Here is a 20,271-nt window from a genome sequence, read left to right on the forward strand (position 1 = left end):
CTCACTCCGTCACCCAGCAGGAACACAGTGGCACAGTCACTGCTCTGCAGCCTCGAACTGCTAGGCTCAAGAGATCATTCTGCCTCACCTGCGCCAGTAGCTAGGACTACAGGTGTGTCCCACCAAGCCCGCTAATAGGTTTTTTTGAGACAGAGTCTCAGTCATTCAGGCTGGAATGCAGTAGCACAATCTCGGCTCATTGCAGCCTCTGCTTCCCAGGCTCAAGTGATCCTCCTGCCTCAGTCCCCTAAGTAGCTGGGACTACAGGCATGTGCCACCATGCCCGGCTAATTTTTGTGTTTTTTGTAAAGACGAGATTCCACCATGTTGCCCAGACTGGCCTTGAACTCCTGGGCTCCAGCAGTTTGCCCACCTCAGCCTCACAAAGTACTGGGATTACAAGCATGAGCCACCATGCCTGGCCCCACAAAGTGTTTTGTAGAGACAGGGTCTTGCTTTGTCTCCTAGGTTGGTGTTGAACTCTTGACCTTAAGCGATCCTCCCACCTCAGCCTCACAAAGTGCTGGAATTACAGGTGTAAGCCCCTGGCATGGGACATAGAATTTAAGGAGGAAAGCCACTTATTTTGTTTTCCCTGTTCTTTCTTTCTACAGAGGTAGCTCTTAACTGTTCTTTTGTGTTGGTTCTTTTGAAAAAAAACAAACAACAACAAAAAAAACTTTTTTCGAGATAGGGTCTCATTTCCCCCCAACCCCCCCCCTTTTTTTTGTTGAAACAGAGTTTCGCTCTTGTTGCCCAGGCTGGAGTGTGATGGTGCAATCTCAGCTCACCACAACCTCCACCTCCCGGGCTGAAGTGGTTCTCCTGCCTCAGCCTCCCGAGTAGCTGGGATTACAGGTATACGCCACCATGCCCATCTAAGTTTGTATTTTTAGTAGAGATGGAGTTTCTCCATGTTGGTCAGGCAGGTCTTGAACTCCCAACCTCAGGTGATCTGTCCACCTCAGTCTCCAAAAGTGCTGGGATTACAGGCATGAGCCACGGCTTCTGGCCTTGTCACTTTTTTACCCAGACTAGAGTGTAATGGCTTGATCACAGCTTACTGTAGCCTCAACCTCTGCCTCTCGATTAGCTGGAACCACAGGCATGTGCCACCATGCTCAGTTAATTTTTAATTTTTTTTTTTGGTAGAGACAGGGGTTTCACTGTTGCACAGGCTTATTTTTAATTTTTTGAATGATGTGTATATAAACACACTTCTTTTCATTAAAAACAAACCACACTGTATGTATTATTTTGTAACCTAAGTTTCATTTTTTGCTTAAAGGTATCCCGGGCATTTTTCTGTATCACTATAAATAGAGGATTACCTCATTCTTTTTTACAGTTGCAGAGTAGTCTTTTATTACATGAATGTACCACAATGTATTAAATATTTATCTGTTAACATTTAAATTCTTGTATGCTGTTAAAGAACTGCAGCAAACAACCCTATACAAATATCTTTACATGTTTATATCACAATTTTAGTAGAAAGATTCACTTTTTTTTTTTTTTTTTTTTTTGAGGCAGAGTCTCACTCTGTCGCCCATGCTGGATTGCAGTGGTGCGATCTCAGCTCGCTGCAACCTCCCCCTCCTGGGTTCAAGCGATTCTCCTGCCTCAGCCTCATGAGTAGCTGGGATTACAGGCACACGCCACCATGCCCTGCTAATTTTTGTATTTTTAGTAGAGACGGGGGTTTCACCATGTTGTTCAGGCTGGTCTTGAACTCCTGACCTTGTGATCTGCCCGCCTTGGCCTCCCAAAGTGCTGGGATTACAGTGTGAGGCACCGTGCCTGGTGAAAGGTTCACTTTTTAAAAGTGGGTTATTGGGTCAAAGGGTTTTTCTGTTGTTAAGCTTTATTGAGTTAAAATTAATATATTTTAAAATGCCCATGTTTAATGTATACATTTTGATAATTTGGAGGGATATTTGCATTTTAAAGTTTGGTAAATGTTGCCAAATTTGTTTTCAAAAAAAAAAAAGGTTGCATAATTTATAATCCCATCATTAATGCATGAGGTTAAGTATTGAATGAATGAATACGTGAGATACTTGAGAATAAAGAGGCAACTAGTGTTAGGGCTGAAATGATTTGAAAGGACTGTTCAGAGATAGTGGGGGTACTTAAACTATACCTTGAGGAATGAGTATGCCACAGTTAGAGGAAAGGAGGAGAAAAAGGATATTCTTAGAGAGAATGGGCCAAAGGCCATAGAAGATTTACCAGGACAATTTTTACTCTGTTGTCATACTCTTTTGGTCTCTCAGTTCACTTTACATTGGCATTTTTTTGGTGGGGGGAAAAGGAACTAGGCACTCTCTTGTCTTCAAGGCTTTACTCTACCACTTGTGGAACAATCTTTTCCAAGTCTTCTATGCTTTGTCTGTTTTTCTTTCACAAGATTCTTCCTTAGACAAACTCATCTACACATTGTTCTTTTTTTTTTTTTTTTTTTTTAAAGACTGAGTCTCCCTCTGTTGCCCAGGCTGGAGTGCAGTGGTGTGAGCTCGGCTCACTGCAGCCTCCGCCTCCTGGGTTCAAGAGTTTCTTGTGCCTCAGCCTCCCGAGTAGCTGGGATTACAGGCATAAACTACACCCTTGGTAGAGACAGGGTTTGCCATGTTGGCCAGACTGGTCTCGAACTCCTGACCTCAATGATTTACTCACCTCGGCCTCCCAAAGTGCTGGGATTACAGATGTGAGCCACAAGACCTGGCTTACACATTGTTCTTGAGTGAGCCATATGCCATTCTACTGCAATTTTCTTTTTTTTTTGACGCCGTAGTAAAATTGTGAACTCAGTGGCTGCTTGACTTCAGTATTTGATCACTTCCTTTTATATGTCTTATGTCTTCTTGATAGCTTTTCCATATCCCAGCCTCAGGTGTTTGCTGTCATTTACAGTTGTTGTTAGGCCCATTTATGCTTGATGAAGAATTACCAGTTAATATTTATTTGATAATGTTTTATGTAGTAAGCTCATCTTGTTCACTATCCTGAATGCTTTCCTTATAATACTGTTTGGTAATGAAGTTTCTATATTCTTACCAGAATGTATTTCCTCATTAATAGATGTCTGATATCAGTATATGGACTTATCATAAGCACAATAGAAATGATGTATAATTAATATATTATGCGTAACAAGAACCTGTTTTACAGTAAACTTCTCTTTACTGAATTTAATTCACAAGAGTTAGTAATTGGCAACCTTAGGACTAGAATCCATGTTTTTCTGATTAAACAGCCAGAATGAAGTTTTAATTACTATATTATAATGCATCAATAATCATCTCCCATGTAAAACCTTTTAAAAAATACTTCAAAAATACCTGAAGTTACACTGTAAGGAATAGCCATCAGGATGGTGCTGTGAGTTTCAGTATTGAGATTCTGTGTCTCTTCAAAGACAGCAATGATAAACATACACACAATAATCATACTTTTAGAATGAATGTAGATGCATAAATCTGCATCTTCTCTAGAAATCATAAAGAGGAAAAATGCATCAACCTCTGTTTTCAGTGAACTGAGAGACATATGTAAACTCCAGATTATGTTATTTGAGGGCTATCAAAAACATCTGAAAGGGACAGAAGCTATTAGTTTAAATATACTTACTGACAGTAAGGGGTTCATGTTGAAGTTCAAAAGGTAAATCTCTTGTTTGTAATGACGGGAGTTGGTGGCGAAGTACCTGATTGTATTCAGAAAAGAGAAAGTAGAGCTGTACACATGTGCACACAGAGCCACATGTACAGGAACCAGCTTTTCTCTGTATTTTTAAAAAAATTTTATTTATTTATTTTTTGAGACGGAGTCTTGCTCTGTCACCCAGGCTAGAGTGCAGTGGCACAATCTCGGCTCACTGAAACCTGTGCCTCCCAGGTTCAAGTGATTCTGCTGCCTCAGCCTCCCAAGTAGCTGGGATTATAGGTGTGCATCACAAGCCCGGCTAACTTTTTTATTTTTAGTAGCGATGGGGTTTCACCATGTTGGCCAGGCTGGTCTTGAACTCCTGACCTCAGGTGATCCATCCACCTCGGCCTCCCAAAGTGCTGGGATTACAGGCGTGAGCCACCGCGCCCAGCCAAAAAATTTATTAATTCGTATACAATTACTTGTCTTCTGGTTTGTTGAAGCAATAAGCCAGACATTTGCCACAATAATATCTGTCAAAGTGGCTTGCTGTAAACACTCCAGCACCACATACATCTGAAGGGCACTCCCGAATAAGGCGACTAATTTTACCATTCTCATCCACTTTATGGTATTTAAGGACAGCCAACTTAACCTTCTTTCTCTTGTGCTTATTCTTTTTGGGAGTTGTATAAGACTTCTTCCTTAATATCACCACAAAGTCTCAACACAAGATGAAGAGTAGACTCCTTATGAACGTTGTAGTTAGGTAAAGTACATTCATCTACCAGTTGCTTGCCATCAAACATCAGTCTTTGCCGATCCAGACGAATTTCTTCCTTATCCTGGATCTTGGCCTTTACATTTTCTTTTGTATCCAAGGGTTCAATCTTGAGGGTGATGGTCTTCCCCATAAGGGTTTTTTTACAAAAATCTGCATTTTGCTGGCGGCTCTGAGGTTGAGTGAAAGAAAGAGATGAGTTAGATTAGGGAATACAGGAGAAGGCAATGCACAGGGCACTGGTCGCAGAGCAGCAGAAGAGCACACACTCTCTTTATTATTTATAGCATCAAAGAAGTAGAGAGTCTTTGGACTGTGAAGCCTGTATTTCCTTCCCTTCCCACTCCCAGGAATTTATGTAAATAGGTGCTTCAGGAAAATTCAGTTTATTCTTGTTATGCAAAATACAAAAGAAGCTGATATGGCAGCAAAACTTCCCAAACACAAAGAACAGTCATTAGTGAAGTGTTGCTACAGAACAGATGAAAATTGTGACCCACCATTTCACCATCTGTTTTTTAGACTTGAGTAAAGCTTGTAAATAGTTCTACAAAAGAAGATTACAACGCAGGAATGGTAAGAACTCAGAAAAGAGATGGCAGGGCAACAGGAGGAGATAAAATGTGAGTTGAGGGAACTTGGGAAAGAAGTAGAAGAAAGCAAACAGCTGGGCATGGGGGCTCACACCTGTAATCCCAGCACTTTGGGAGGCTGAGACAGGGAGATCGCTTGAGCTCAGGAGTTTGAGACCAGCCTAGACAACATGGCAAAACCCTGTCTCTAAAAAAAGTACAAAATTAGCCGGGTGTAGTGGCTTACGTCTGTAGTCCCAGCTACTTGGGAGTCTGAGGTGGGAAGATGGCTTGAGCCAAGCAGGCGGAGGTTGCAGTAAGCCAAAATTGCGCCACTGCACTTGAGCTTGGGCAACAGAGGGGAGACCCTGTCTCAAAAAATAGTACAGAAATACAGATGAAATAAGAAGGAGCACAAGAAGCAGACTAGCCCCAAGGAAAACATAGTAAGAGACACAAAGATTTTAAAAAATGGAGATAAAGATTTTATTTTTTTAAGTTTTGGAAAATACAGTAGATCCGACAAAGTTAGAATTGAAACCCCTATAGAAGAAAACCAAAACATGACAATAGAACAAGTGGTTAAAAACACAATTGAAGAAAAACTAACTGAGATGAAACTTACATATTGAAAGGGCATCTGTGGCAGGGAGAACTGACCAGAAAGATCTTAAAGATTCCTTTCAATAGCCAGAAACCTTCCTAACTACCCCACTCCAAGTTGTTTATAAGACATTGAAATCTGGCTGGCCTTAGAATTCTCCACAACATTCAACCCCAGTCGAACAACATTTATAAGATAAGAAAGTAAAGTGCGAGCTAAAGATTTTATATCCAGTCACATTGTTCTTAAGGAACAAATAGTACTCAGAGAATATTGTTTATGTGAGCCCTTCTTGAGGAAAATACTAGAGTATAAACTTCAGCTGATAGACATGGGGAAATGATTGGTGTGTAAGCAGTGAATTTATATATAGACATAAAGACGAAAATGTGGGCTGGGTGTGGTGACTCACATCTGTAATCCCAGCACTTTGGGAGGCCAAAATAGGCAGATCACTTGAGGCCAGGAGTTCAAGACCAGCCTGGCCAACATGCTGAAACCCTGTCTCTACCAAAAATATAAAAATTAGCTGGGCATGGTGGTACACACCTGTAGTCCCAGCTACTTGGGAGACTGAGGCACGAGAATCACTTGAACCTGGGAGGTAGATGGTTGCAGTGAGAGATTATGCATGCCACTGCACTCCAGCCTGGGTGATAGAGCGAGACTCTGTCTCAAAAAAAAAAAAAAAAGACTAAAATGTGGAGATCATAATGGCAGAATATAATGTTAACATTGTATATACCCTGATGATATACAAATGATCAAACTAATAAAATTTGAGAGAAGGAATTGCCCTATGGTAATAACTGGTATTGAAAAAGATGTTTAAACATCACAGATCAAATAATAGAAATATAAACATACTCAGCACTTTAAAAAGAAACATTAAAATAAAGAAAACTAAAACACTAAAGATAATGCTATTAGTTTCAATACTATGATTAAATCGGGTAGTGGGAGAGGAAGCATGCTAATTTTAACATTACTCATATTGAGGAACTAATAGGTATTGTCTAAAGAGATAGAACTTATAAAGGTAAACATTAGAACAAAGCTATAGACCTTCCTAAATATTGAAAGAACTATAAACCCGTTAAAAACAAAACATCATTTAGTGAAAAGATATTCATATATAACCACACATAACAAGACAGCCCTAAGACCAAACATGCCTTTCTTTCTTTTTTCTTTCTTTTCTTTTCCTTCCTTCCTTCCTTCCTTCCTTCCTTCCTTCCTTCCTTCCTTCCTTCTTTCTTTCTTTCTTTCTTCTTTCTTTCTTTCTTTCTCTTTCTGTTTGTTTCTTTCGTCTTTCTCTCTCTCTCTCTCTCTTCTTTCTTTCTTTCTTTCTTTCTTTTTTTGAGACAGAGTCTTGTTGTGTCACCCAGGCTGGAGTGCAGTGGCGCAGTCTTGGCTTACTGCAACCTCCGACTCCCGGGTTCAAGTGATTCTACTGCGTCAGCCTCCCAAGTAGCTGGGACTGCAGGCACCCGACACCACACCCGGCTAATTTTTGTATTTTTAGTAGAGACGGGTTTCACCATGTTGGCCAGGCTTGACTTGAACTCCTGACTTTGTGGTCCGCCCACCTCAGCCTCCCAAAGTGCTGGGATTACAGGTGTGAGTCACCACGCCCGGCCCAAACGTGCCTTTCTTAACAAAAGGTATTAATATGCTTAACTCACCTTTAGAAGGAAAATATTTTTAGTTTAGATTCAAGGCAAAACCCACTCTGTGGTTTATACAGGGTACACACCTAAGGCAGTGATTGTGAAAGATTGGTATTGTAAAAGATAGAGAAAAGGTATAAGATATAAATGCAAATGAAAATAATTTAGGAGTGTCATGATTTTAACATGCCAGGTGGAGTTCATACTAAAAAACAGTAAAGAGTGGCACTTATTTCTTAAAGGATACAATGAAAATTTAATAGTTTGAATAGCAATATGTCAGATAACATAGCAACCTTGGTGAAGCAGAAATTACCAAAAATACAAGGAGAAATGGAAATACATTCATAACAGGAAATGTTTATGTGAAAGACGCCAAACAAGCTTCAACAAATGAAACAACACAATGTTTTTTAATTTTATAAATTAAAACACTGGACGTTCTGATTCCGAAGTTCATAAGGAAAAGTAAACAAAGAAAAGCCAGGAAAACTGAAAAAATGAAATTGGATGTTTTTCACATAAATACCAAACGGATCAATGAATAAAATAAAGCCATGAAAATACTAAAAGTAGAAGTCTTTTTATAATTTTAGTATGGGGAAGACCTTTTATACTGACTCAACCCAGAAGTCATGAAATAAATTATAAATTCTATTACATTAAAGCACTCTCAGGGCACTCTGGGAGGCCAAGTTGGGTAGATTGCCTGAGCCAAGGCGTTTGAGACCAGCCTGGCAGCATGGCAAAACCCCGACTCTACCAAAAATGCAAAAAAATTAGCTGGACATGATGGCATGTGCCTGTGGTCCCAGCAACTCCGGAGGCTGAGGTGGGAGAATCTCTCGAGCCTAGAAGGCGGAGGTTGCAGTAAACTGAGATTGCACCGCTACACTCCAACCTGGGTGACAGAGTGAGACCCCATCTCCAAAAAAAAAAAAAAAAAAAGCATTCTCTGAATGGATAAAGAAAATGTATATACATACAATGAAATACTATTCAAACTTTAAAAAGGAAATTTTGTTGTGTGATACAACCATAGATGAACCTTGAGGATATTACACTAAGTGAAAGCCAGTCACAAAAAGACAAATACTGCATGACCCCACTTATGTGAGATATCTAAAGTAGTCAAACCCTTAGAAACAAAGTAGAATGGTGGTAGCTAGGGGAAGGAGGAAAAGGGAATTGTTCAGTGGATATAGAATTTCAGCAAAACTAGTAAAACTTACTTTGCAGCCAAAACTTATTTATAGTTAGGAATTAGCAAAACTTATTGGTAATTTTAATCATAGACAAAGGGTAGCCTTCCTGATATACATACAGTAAGTACTTGGAAACTCGATAAGAAAAAGATCTTGCAACCCCATAAAAACTGAGCAAAGATATGAATTGATAATTCACAGAAAATTAAATATGAGTGGCTTTTAAGCTAATGAGGCCAGTATCTCATTCACAGTAAGAGAAATTAAAACTACAATGATTATAGTTCCCTTATTAGGCAAAAACAAAAGTTGGGCAACATACTCTGTTGGTTGTGAAGCTTTAGGGGAAAAGCTGCTCATACACTGCTATTAAGAATACAAATTGAGATAATCCCTGTGGAAGGCAATTGGTCAATATCTGCCAGAGTAAAAATGTATTTACCCAGCAGGTTGAATTTTCTGTAGTTTATCGTATACTTACCACATAATACATGTGTCAGATTATTTTGTACTATGGTTTGTAATAGCAGAAGGTGAGAAACAATCCATATGTCCATCAGTGGGGGATTAGTCAAAGAAATTATGGAAAAACCACATAATGGAATACCATGCAGCTGTAAGAAAAAGGCAAAATTCTGGGGCTGCATAATTTATATTCATACGTTTTTCTACACTAACAAACTTGGAAAGGATGGACAAGGAAATCTTAAATGCGTTACCTGGAGAAAGGGGAGAGGAACTGAATACATAGAAAGATTGGGAGGGAGGCTTTGTTTTGTTTTGTTTTGTTTTGTTTTTTTTGAGACAGAATTTCACTTGGACTGCAGTGGCGTGATCTCAGCTCACTACAATGTCCGCCTCCCCAGTTCAAGTAATTCTCCTGCCTCAGCCTCTCCAGTAGCCGGGATTACAGGCACCCCACCACGCCGGGCTAATTTCTGTATTTTTAGTAGGTACAGGGTTTCACCATGTTGGCCAGGCTGGTCTCGAACTCCTGACCTCAGGGATCTGCCTGCCTCTCTCTCCCAGAATGCTGGGATTACAGGCATGAGCCACCGCACCTGGCTGAGAACTTTCATCCCTTTAAAAAAAAAAAAAAAAAAAAGCTGGATGCAGTGGCTCACACCTGTAATCCCAGCACTTTGGGAGGCCGAGGTGGGTGGATCGAGGAGTTCGAGGTCAGGAGTTCGAGGTCAGGAGTTCAAGACCAACCTGGCCAACATGATGAAACCCCATCTCTACTAAAAATACAAAAATTAGCTGGGCATAGTGGCGGGCGCCTGTAATCCCAGCTACTCGGGAGGCTGAGGCAGGAGAATCGCTTGAACCCAGAGGCAGAGGTTGCAGTGAGCTGAGATCGTGCCACTGCACTCCAGCCTGGGTGACAGAGTGAGACTCTTGTCTTAAAAAAAGAAAAAAAAAAAGAACAAAAAGCAAGGTGTTAAATAGAGACTAAATACATGAATCTATCAAAATCTGTTTTGCAAGCAGGAAGATGCTTCTGAGAGGTCATCTGCAGAATAGAGACCATACTTTACTGTATGTTGGTAGACAGATTGGAGCAGGGAGATGAACAGCCTGTTTTTATTACCCCAGAAACTAAAGGGCTGAATCAGGAAAAAACAAAAAGAATGTATGACTGTTGCTTAGGGATATGGCTTACATAAATTGCAGGTCCAGAGTGCTGGAAGGAAGCCGTGACAGCCTCCTGGGTAAAAGCTGGGCCTACCTGCCCATGACTTAGGGACTGGATCTTCAGGAGGAGACATCTGTAGCAATTATAAGACCTCATTCTGGGCTGGGCGTGGTGGCTCACGCCTGTAGTCCCAGCACTTTGGGAGGCCGAGGCAGGCGGATGTTGAGGTCAGGAGTTTGAGACCAGCCTAACCAACATGGTGAAACCCCATCTCTACTAAAAATACAAAAATTAGCCAGGCGTGTTGGCACGTGCCTGTAATCCCAGCTACTTGGGAGGCTGAAGCAGGAGAATCGCTTGAACCTGGGAGTCGGAGGTTGCAGTGAGCCAAGATTGCACCACTGCATTCCAGACTGGGGGACAAAGCGAAACTCCATCTCAGAAACAAAACGAAACGAAACACCTTATTCTGAGGTGGGAGGTTTGAGTGAGAGATGGAGAAAATGAAAAATCGTTAGGGTGAGGTAAGCACACAAAGATACACACACACCATGCAACTTAGAGTTATAATGAATCTGCCAAACAAATTCGAAAATATAGAAGAAAAACTAAACCTAAAATAACCAAGTCAACACCTTCTTCATCAGAAAGAAGAGAGTGTTTTCTGTATACTGACACGGAAATACCTCCTAAGTTTTGTTGCTTAGTGGGAAAAAATGGGAATCATGAAAAAGTATTTATAGTATGTTTTCTTTTTTGCAGGAGTGGGAATAATTGATATTCAAGTGAATCCTTAGTCTGTAAGTGTAAATAATGGAACAATTTTAAAGTGTATGTTTAAAATCCTCAGGGAGGTAAAGGAAGGAATAATTGCCATAGAAGAACCAAAATTACCAGTGTGGACAACATAGCAAAACCTCACCTCTACAAAAAATAGAAAAATTAGCTGGGTGTGGTGCTGCACACCTGTGGTCCTATGCTACTCAGGAGGCTGAGGTGGGAGGATCGCTTAAGCCCAGGAGGTGGAGGCTGCAGTGAGCCATGATTGCACTACAGCCAGGGCAACAGAACAAGACCCTGTCAAAAACCCTATATTAAGTAAGATGTCATTAGATGTGTACTAGACTGAACATGGTCAATGAAACAGTGATTTGGAAAATAGTATTAAGGAATTCACCCAGAATGTAGTAAGAGAGAAGTGGAAAAAAAAATTGAATTTAGATTGAGAGATTCAAACCTAAGTTCAATATTCAAAAGAAATTTTAGGAGAGATTAGACAGAGTAGTAGAGAAACAGTATTCAATGAGATAATGATTAAAAGGTTTCCAGAATTTAAGGTTTCATATTGAACTAAGTTTTCATATTGAAATAGCACACTGCTGAACAATTGCTTACCAGGATAAATTTTTAAAATCTTCTAGATGCTCAAAAGTGAAATTGCAGATCATAAAACATAAAAGCTTTTCAAAATGAAAAATACCACAGTCCCTACACCAAAATGTTAGTTAAATTAACAACATATTTACCAGAACAGTGTCTTCCAGAAGATAGGATCTTCTTTCCTCAGAATATATAAGGAATATAACTGTTGACCTTGATTCTATACTCATTTAAACTATTATCTGTCAGCAAGAATGAGGCCCAAAGTGAGGAAATACACAAAATGGAGAGCTCCTCACTTTCAGAAGCTTGATGCAAGAACCAAAGATTGTACTTCAGCAAGAATAGTAAACTAGGGAGAAGGAGGAATTGCAAAAAAGAATACAGCGGCAAACAAAGAATTGGCAAAATATGTTGATAAATCAGGTTGAGTTGATTGCAAATATATAATTTAAAGTAGAGTCAAAACTTTAGACAATAACAAGAAGGTTGGAAAATAGAGTTCATTGAGTCAGGAATGCTACTATTCTTGCTTTGTTCCCAAAAAGTAGCACAAAAAGAGACACTGACCAACTTCAGGGTATTTTACCAAAACTAAGTAGCTATTTTGTGGCTCTGCAGCCAGACTACGTGAATGAAAGACCAGCTTATTTCTTACTAGCTGTGTGACATTAAGGAGTTATTTCACCTTCTTGCGCCTAAATTTCCTTATGTGTAAATGGGGATGACAATAATACCTTCTCATAGTTGTTGTGGGGAGGATTAAGTGAAATACATACAAAGCCACTGATTAGTACTACTCTATACATGTTTGCTGGTGCTGCTGCTTTTCTTTTTTAACTTGTGTAACCACAAAAGGAATAGAAATAAAATAGATGTCTTCCAGACCAGCAGAACTAAAGGAATGAAGATGAGAGAATGAAGAAAGCTAAACCCTTGGTATACCATCAGGGTCAGTTGGAATAATTTTCATTTTTGATTTTCATTTTTGAGCAGTGCTAACTATTTAGAAGGGTAGATATTTTATGACTTGTATTCTTAGAGATCTACCAAAGAACAAAGAGAAAATTTATTTTAAAAAATTATTCTATCTTACAGTTACCATATGAGTCCATTAGACCCTTTTTTATAAACCTAACATCCATTATGAGATCTTAATAATCTTGGCTTTTCCTATATATTGAAATATTTTACTACTATAGGAATTTTATCATTACTTATCAATTATTTATACTATGCTAAAAACAAGACGAAAAAGAATGATAGAATCTCCTAGAAGGAAGATGGAAGATGTAATAGTCATTTTTCAGTTTTTTCACTGCATTGCTCAAATACTACATCCTACTTCAAAAAGGTATAAGAAAATTTAGGAGACATACGAATTAGAAGATAACGCGAAGAGAAATGGCACTCTAGACCTAAGTTGTCCAATATGGTAGCCACTTGCCACATGTGACTATGTATATTTAAATTAATTAAAATTAATAAAATTTAATATTCCATTCCTCATCACACTTTTAAGGGGTTATGTAGGAGAAAAATACAACTTACAATTACTCTCACTTCACGGTGGCTGGCTGCCATGTTGGACTGCACAGATACGGAACATTTTCATCGTTGTGGAAAGTTATATTATTGCTGTTCTATACGCCAATAATGATAGTGAAATTGAGCATATAAATGAAGTCTCAGACTGTGATTCTTGAGATGATCATCTCCTGTATAAATTTTCTCAGACTTAAGAACTGAATGCACAAGATGTTTTGACAGAAAGAAAATACAGTATTTTTATCCAGTTAGTCATTTAACAGGAATATTTCACAACATGAACCTGAACCATCCCTTTCTGCTTTAAAAAAAAAAAAAAAAGTCCTGAGACAATGTTTTTTAAATTTTGTATGTGGCCAGGCACAGTGGCACATGCCTATAATCCTAGCACTTTGGGAGGCTGAGGCGGGTGGATCGCTTGAGGTCAAGAGTTAGAGACCAGGCTGGCCAACATGGTGAAATCCCATCTCTACTAAAAATACAAAAATTAGCTGAGCATGGTGATGCATGCCTGTAGTCCCAGCTACTCAGGAGGTTGAGGCATGAGAATTGCTTCAACCCAGGAGTTGGAGGTTGCAGCGAGCTGAGATTACACCACTGCAGTGCATCCTGGGCAACAGAGCAAGACTCTGTCTCAAAAATTTTTTTTTTTTTTTTTAAATTTTGTACGGTGTTTGTGTGTTAAACTTACTTAGTACAAAGAAGTGTTTGCTGTATTTAAGTTCCTATTAAAATTTATTTTAAAAGTTGTCTTGCACTGTCTCTGTAAATTATTTGTAAAATAACCTAAAAAATTTTTTAAGGTATCCTTTGGACCCAGGTAGTAAATGGTATGTTGAGGGTTAAAGCATGAGAGGAAAAGGGGGAGTAGGAAGTAAAGGAAAATCAGAATAAATGTAACATGACAAAATAGAAATATAATTACAGTGGATTAATGTATATTTTAAAGTTATATATTTTATTTATTAATTTTTGAGGCGGAGTCTCGCACTAACGTCCGGGCTGGAGTGCAGTGGCGCAGTCACTGCTCACTGCAACCTCCGCCTCCCAGGTTCAAGTGATTCTCCTGCCTTAGCCTCCCAAGTAGCTGGAATTACAAGTGCCCGCCACCATAGCCGGCTAATTTTTTGTCTTTTTAGTAGAGACGGGGTTTCACTATGTTGGCCAGGCTGGTCTCGAACGCTTGACCTCGTGATCCACCCGCCTCAGCCTCCCAAAGGGCTGGGATTACAGGCGCGAGCCATCGGGCCCGACTTTAAAGTTATATATTTTAAAAACAAGCCAGTTGCCCTTACAATAGTTATACTCAAAGCAGAGGGACACAGGTTAAATGTAAAGGGATGAAAATGTGGTAAGTTGAACACATATATATCTTTGTTTTTAATTGAAATCATGTTACAGTAACATAATTTTTAAAAGGCATAAACCCACAAGAACAGAGAAAAGGGTAAGAGGGACAAAATAAATCAATCTGGAAACTGAAAAGTGAGTGAATGGGTAGCAACTTAGTGTACCCAATAAAGTTGAAACAGCCGGCAGCTATGGAAGCTACAAGAAATAAGCCAAATCATGCCAAAGAACCCCAAAAGACTAAGGAATTAGAGACACAAGTGCCTTTGAGGGCCATGTGTAGGGCAAGGATAAAACCCAGGAGCACTGGGCAAGTATGGAAGCTACAAGAAATAATCCAAATTGTGCCAAAGAACCTCAAAAAACTAAGGAATTAGAGACACAGGTGCCTTTGAGGGCCATGTGTAGGGCAAGGATAAAACCCAGGAGCACTGGTTGTAAGACTTTAAAAAGAGCAATTAGACTTCTTAGCTTCCTTTTTCTGTGTCCTGTGCAACCAGGTATTTACCTCTTTACCATCAAGGCGGAAAGCTGAGGCTTATTGTGGGAGAGAAATACCAGATACAGATAAGGGAAGGGCCTTCAAACCTAAAATGTTGATTAAATGGAAAGTCTGCATATGAAAAGTTGAGCATCCCAGTGCTTTAAATTTCTGCCTCATTGAATACTGGCTTCTAGATTTACACCTTTCAAGAAGAGGCTAGAAAAGTACTTTCTGGGAAAACCTGTCTAAAAATAAATCCATAGACTTACCAGTAGTGACACTGAAACTTACTGTGTTTGTACTTTATTACTCTACAATAGCAGTTCTCAGACTTTCTTAAAACAAGACCCTTTTAACTGCTTATGGAGCCCTGTGCCTCAGTAGACTTTTTTTAATGTGGGTTATAGCTATCAATATTTACTGTATTAAAGAAATAAAAATGTTAAATTGTCCCTTTAAAAGCAACAGTAGTCTATTAAATATGTTACATGACATAATTTTTGTGGAAAATAACTATTTTCCAAAACAAAAATTTAGAGTGGAATAGTTTTACATATTTGTGAATCTAATGGCCAGCTTAACAGGAATTGACTAAAGTTTAATATCTGCTTCTGCATTTGGGCTGTCGTGATATGCCATGTTATGTATGTGGCCTCGGAAAAACTCTACTGCGTACTTGTAAGAAAGTATGCAAAAAAATACAATGTCTTAATGTCTATTAATCATGAAAATAAGGCCAGGCACGGTGGCTCACGCCTGTAATCCCAGCACTTTGGGATGCCGAGGCAGGCGGATCACCTGAGGTCAGGAGTTTTAGACCACCCTGGCCAACATGGTGAAACCCCGTCTCTACTAAAAATACAAAAATTAGCCGGGCGTGGTGGCACACGCCTGTAGTCCCAGCTGCTGGGGAGGCTGAGGCAGAGAATTGCTTGAACCTGGGGGGCAGAGGTTGCAGTGAGCCAAGATTGCAGTGCAGCCTGTGCAACAAGAGCGAAACTCTGTCTCACACACACAAATAATACAATAATGAAAATAGTTTTGACTTTAATACTTTCCGAAAGCCATCCCTTGATGACTGCCAGGAATTCCCAGACTACACTTTTTGAGAACAGCAGCTCTACACTAAATCCTACCAGTTAAAACCTCACACAGAATTTCTAAACAGCATTTTGTGCCTTACCTCTAATATATTTATGGATAGCTGGGGATTACCAGACAATTGAGGTAAACTTACAACAGGAAAGATGGAAGGCAGAGCAGAAAGATGGAAGTAACTTGGAAGCAGCAGAAATGGTGCAGGAAGAAGAAAACGTGAAAGAAACTAAGATTCAGAGGGATAAAAGAAGCTACTGTTATTTGTGAAGTCGGAACTGGAGGTTATAAATAAGGAGCATCAAAGAACAAAAATGAGCTCTTGTAAATTAAAAACATTAAAATATATATGACATGTGGAACATATAGAAATGTTGACAGATTATCCGCAGTAGTGGGAAAAGACTGTTTACAGAACTTTAAAAGCACATGGCTCGTGTCAAAAAGTGGAATGAATTTGTTTATATCAGAATTAAAGAGTTCCGTGCATCGAAGGGACGTCATGATAGAATGGGAAAAGATGTTTTCAAAATGTGAAATCTAACAAGGGATTTAACATCTACAGGATTCAAGGAACTCCTGGAAATCAAAAGGAAAAAGATAGCCACCCTAATATAAAAATACACAAAGGTTCTAAATAGGCGGTTTATGGGACGAACCTCAAATCTAATAAGCCTATAAAGACATGTTCAAATAATTAGTTGTCAGAAAAAATGTAAATTAAAATGAAATCTCATTTTATACCTATTAGTTTGAGGGGAAGAAAAACCAGAAAACTGAATGAATGCATTTAGTTATCTTTCATGACAGATTACCCCCAAATTTAGCATCTTTATCAAAGTCTCATTAGGTTGCAGTCAAACCGTCGGCCAGGGCTATAGTCATTTGAAGGATTGACTGGGGCTGGAGTATGTGCTTTCAGGATGTCTCATTCACGTAGCTGTTGGCAAAAGGCTTCAGTTTCTTGCTAATTGTTTGCAGAAGGTCTCAATTTTCTGTTGCCTGGGCCTATCCACAGGGCTGCTTGAGTGGATTCATAAAGCGTCTTCTGGTGATAAGGCACGTGGCTTTGTCCAGAGCAAGTAATCCAAGAGAGCAAGCAGGTAGCTGCTGTGTCTTTTATCACCTACTCTTCCAAATTGCATACTATCACCACTTCCTGTTCCTTAGAAGCAAGTCACTAAGCTCAACCAATACTTAAGGAGAGGAGTATCAAAGCATTTGTGGACTTTCTAAAACCCCTGCGGAGGATAATGCCAAGTGTTAGTGAGTGTAGACTCTGCAGCCATTCTGGAGCTCAAGTAGTAGTAAGTATATGCATGTCCTGTGATCCAGTATTTCATTTTTAGACATCTCAGAGTATTTGTAAGAGTTTCATAAAGGGATATGTACATGGGTATTCATTGCCATATTATTTGTAGTGGCAAGAAGTTGGGGACAGCCTGTGTGTTCCACATACCAGTCTGAATGTAGATAAGTAAAATTTGTGAGTGCTCATACTAGCTTTTCTAGTGCTACCATATCAAACTGCCACACGCTGGGAGCTTGAAACAACAGAAATTTATTCTCTTACACTTCTGTTTAAAATCAAGGTAGCAGCAGCACCGTGCTTCTTTGAGAATCTGCGTAGAATCTTTCCTTGCCTGTTTGTAGATTATGGTGGTAGCTGTTAATCCTTGCTATTCCTTGGGTTGTGGCTGCATCACTTCAGTCTCTGCCTCTTGTCACATAGCATTCTCCCTCTGTGTTTGTCTTCACATTGGCACTTTCCTTTTTTTGTAAGGACACTAGTCCTATTGAATTAGGACCACCCTAAAGACCTCACCTTAACATGGATTTTCAAAGACCCTATTTCCAAATATGGCCACGTTCACAGGTATCAGGGATTAGGACATAGTACCATTTTAAGAGGCACAGTTCAGCCCACCCACAGAGACTATTTATGTAGCAATCAGAAGCAACCCTTTAGATTTATGTGTAGTACAGAGCAGAAAACATAAGAAGCAGAATGAGATGGTAAGTAGCAATAACACTAATTTAAAAATCCATGTGTATTAGGGTTCTCCGGAGAAGCGGAACTCAATAGGCTATGTTCCTAGACAGAGAGAGAGAGAGACACTCAGGAGAGCTGACGGTACAGATGAACACCAAAGGCAGTTGACTGGAGAATTCCTTCTTGCTTGGAGAGGCCTATCTTTGTGTTTTATTCAGATCTTCCACTGACTGGATAAAGCCCACCCACATGGGAGGCAGTCAGCTTACTCAGAGTTCAGCAATTTAAATTTTATTCTTGGCCAGGCATGGTGGCTCACTCCTATAATCCCAGCACTTTGGGAGGCCAAGGTGGGTGGATCACCTGAGGTCAGGAGTTCAAGACTAGCCTGGCCAACATGATGAAGCCCCTGTCTTTACTAAAAATAAAACAATTAGCCAGGTCATACTTCTACCTAATAGGATATGACTATCCTGTTTATGACCAGAAGTGTACTAACCCTTGCCCCAAAAAAGGATGCAAAACACTTGGGTGGGATTTGCTCTTCTTGAAATCCTATAACTTACATACTATGTGGTATTTATAACTACCTTCTTTATAACTACCACTACCCATTCTGTACTCTTTTTGCCTTCAGCAAGTACTTCAGCTGGCCACGGATCTTTACCTGGTTGGGTAACCCAAACCTTCATTCCTGATGTATCTGGGCCATTAGTAGTCCCACCTGAATTGGGTTGTTGTAGTTTTCCATTGCATTTGATTACAGGGCATGGTACTGCTAAGAGAGTCGCCTTAGGGGATCTCCTGTATTTCAGACATAACTTTTCCTTTCCTTCGTTGTAGAGTAGCAGTTAGTTACCCCTTGGTTGTCAAGATCGGTCACTCCAGCCAGCACAGTAACACCCTTCTTTGCCTGTTGATTCAAAGGTATAAGGAGTCCAAAATGGCCAGGTGGCCATCTTAACTTCCAGTGAAATCATTATTGTGTCTCTTGATAAAAGCCTAGAACTAAAACTTTTAGGCCAGCAGAGCGTAAGCTCACAGAGACAAGAAGCAGAAATTTCGTTAGTGAGTTACTATGGGTAATAAGTGGTGTCACTCCTATTTCCACCGTTTGTTTCCTGGACCTGTGAATTCTGGCCGTGGAAGAAATAACACTGTATATAGGACACTGATTCAGAACACACAGTCTCCTGTAGAACTTTGGCTCAACCCTACAAAGTGTTGCCACCTAGCTAACGTTGTAACTGAATCTTCAAAAGGCCACTTCTTTGTTCTATGAAGCCAGCTGCTTCAGGTTGCTGGGAACAGGGTAAGACCAGTGAATTCCATGAACATGGGCCCATTGCTGCCCTTCATTTGCTGTAAAGTGTTTATGCCAGTGAGAACAAATGCTGCCTTTTTCATGATGGAAATGGTCCAGTGTAATCCATCTGCCACTAGGTACCTGGCTGATCACCCCAGGAAATGGTACTATATTGGGGGCTAAGTACTGGCCTCTGCTGCTACCACATTGGACACTCAACAGCGGCCATAGCCAAATCAACCTTGGCAAGTAGAAGTCCCTGTTGCTAAGCCCAGGTATAACCTCCATTCCTGCCACTATGGCCACTTTGTTTATGAGCCTACTGGGCAATGACAACAATGGTTGGGGAACTGGAATTTTAAAACAAAAATATGGAATGTAGGCCGATTAAAGTAGAGAGCTGTCAGTCTGAGAGGTCCAACTCTCAAATATTAGGAGTTCCAGAAATAAAAAATTGAGAAGTAATTCAAACAAATATTTCAAGAAAATTTCTCAAAAATAAAGTACATGAATTTGCAATTGGAAGGGCCCACCAAGCATTCATGACAGTGAATGTTAAAAGGCCCACACTGTGGCATATTGTGAAATTTCAGGGTGCCCAGGAATAATGAGAAGAACATGAAAGCTTCCAGAGATTTCCCATAGTCTTGATTCCCAGCTTTTTTTTTTTTTTTTTTTTTGGAGGCAGAGTCTTGCTCTATCCCCCAGGCTGTAGTGCAGTGGCGCGATCTCGGCTCACTGCAACGTCCGCCTCCCAGGTTCAAGTGATTCTCCTGCCTCAGCCTCCTGAATAGCTGGATTCCCAGCTTCTTTATACCTTTTGGACCATCCAGTAACAGTGGCTTGAATTCTAACATGGCGATAGTTGTCTAGGGATTTGCACTGGGTAAGGATTGTGTGGGCCATAAGTTCTTCAGTTTTCTGCATCCTCTGATATTAATGTTTTACTTCACTCACTCTCTTTGCCTGTGATCTTCAGGCATTTAAGTATATGACCCT

The 20,271-nt window shown here is 39.9% G+C and overlaps 1 protein-coding gene and 1 pseudogene across 4 annotated transcripts in view; one reads left to right on the top strand and one right to left on the bottom strand.

Moving 5' to 3' along the window:
* FBXO11 (F-box protein 11) overlaps positions 1 to 20,271 on the top strand; it is a 100,861-nt gene that overhangs the window by 17,997 nt on the left and 62,593 nt on the right. The gene's annotated exons all lie outside the window — the stretch shown is intronic.
* Positions 4,123 to 5,641, bottom strand: LOC116483950 (ubiquitin-ribosomal protein eS31 fusion protein-like; annotated as a pseudogene).

The sequence above is a fragment of the Hylobates moloch genome, unplaced genomic scaffold (genome assembly GCF_009828535.3).
Source record: "Hylobates moloch isolate HMO894 unplaced genomic scaffold, HMol_V3 SCAFFOLD_15, whole genome shotgun sequence".
NCBI classification, from domain to species: Eukaryota; Metazoa; Chordata; class Mammalia; order Primates; family Hylobatidae; genus Hylobates; species Hylobates moloch.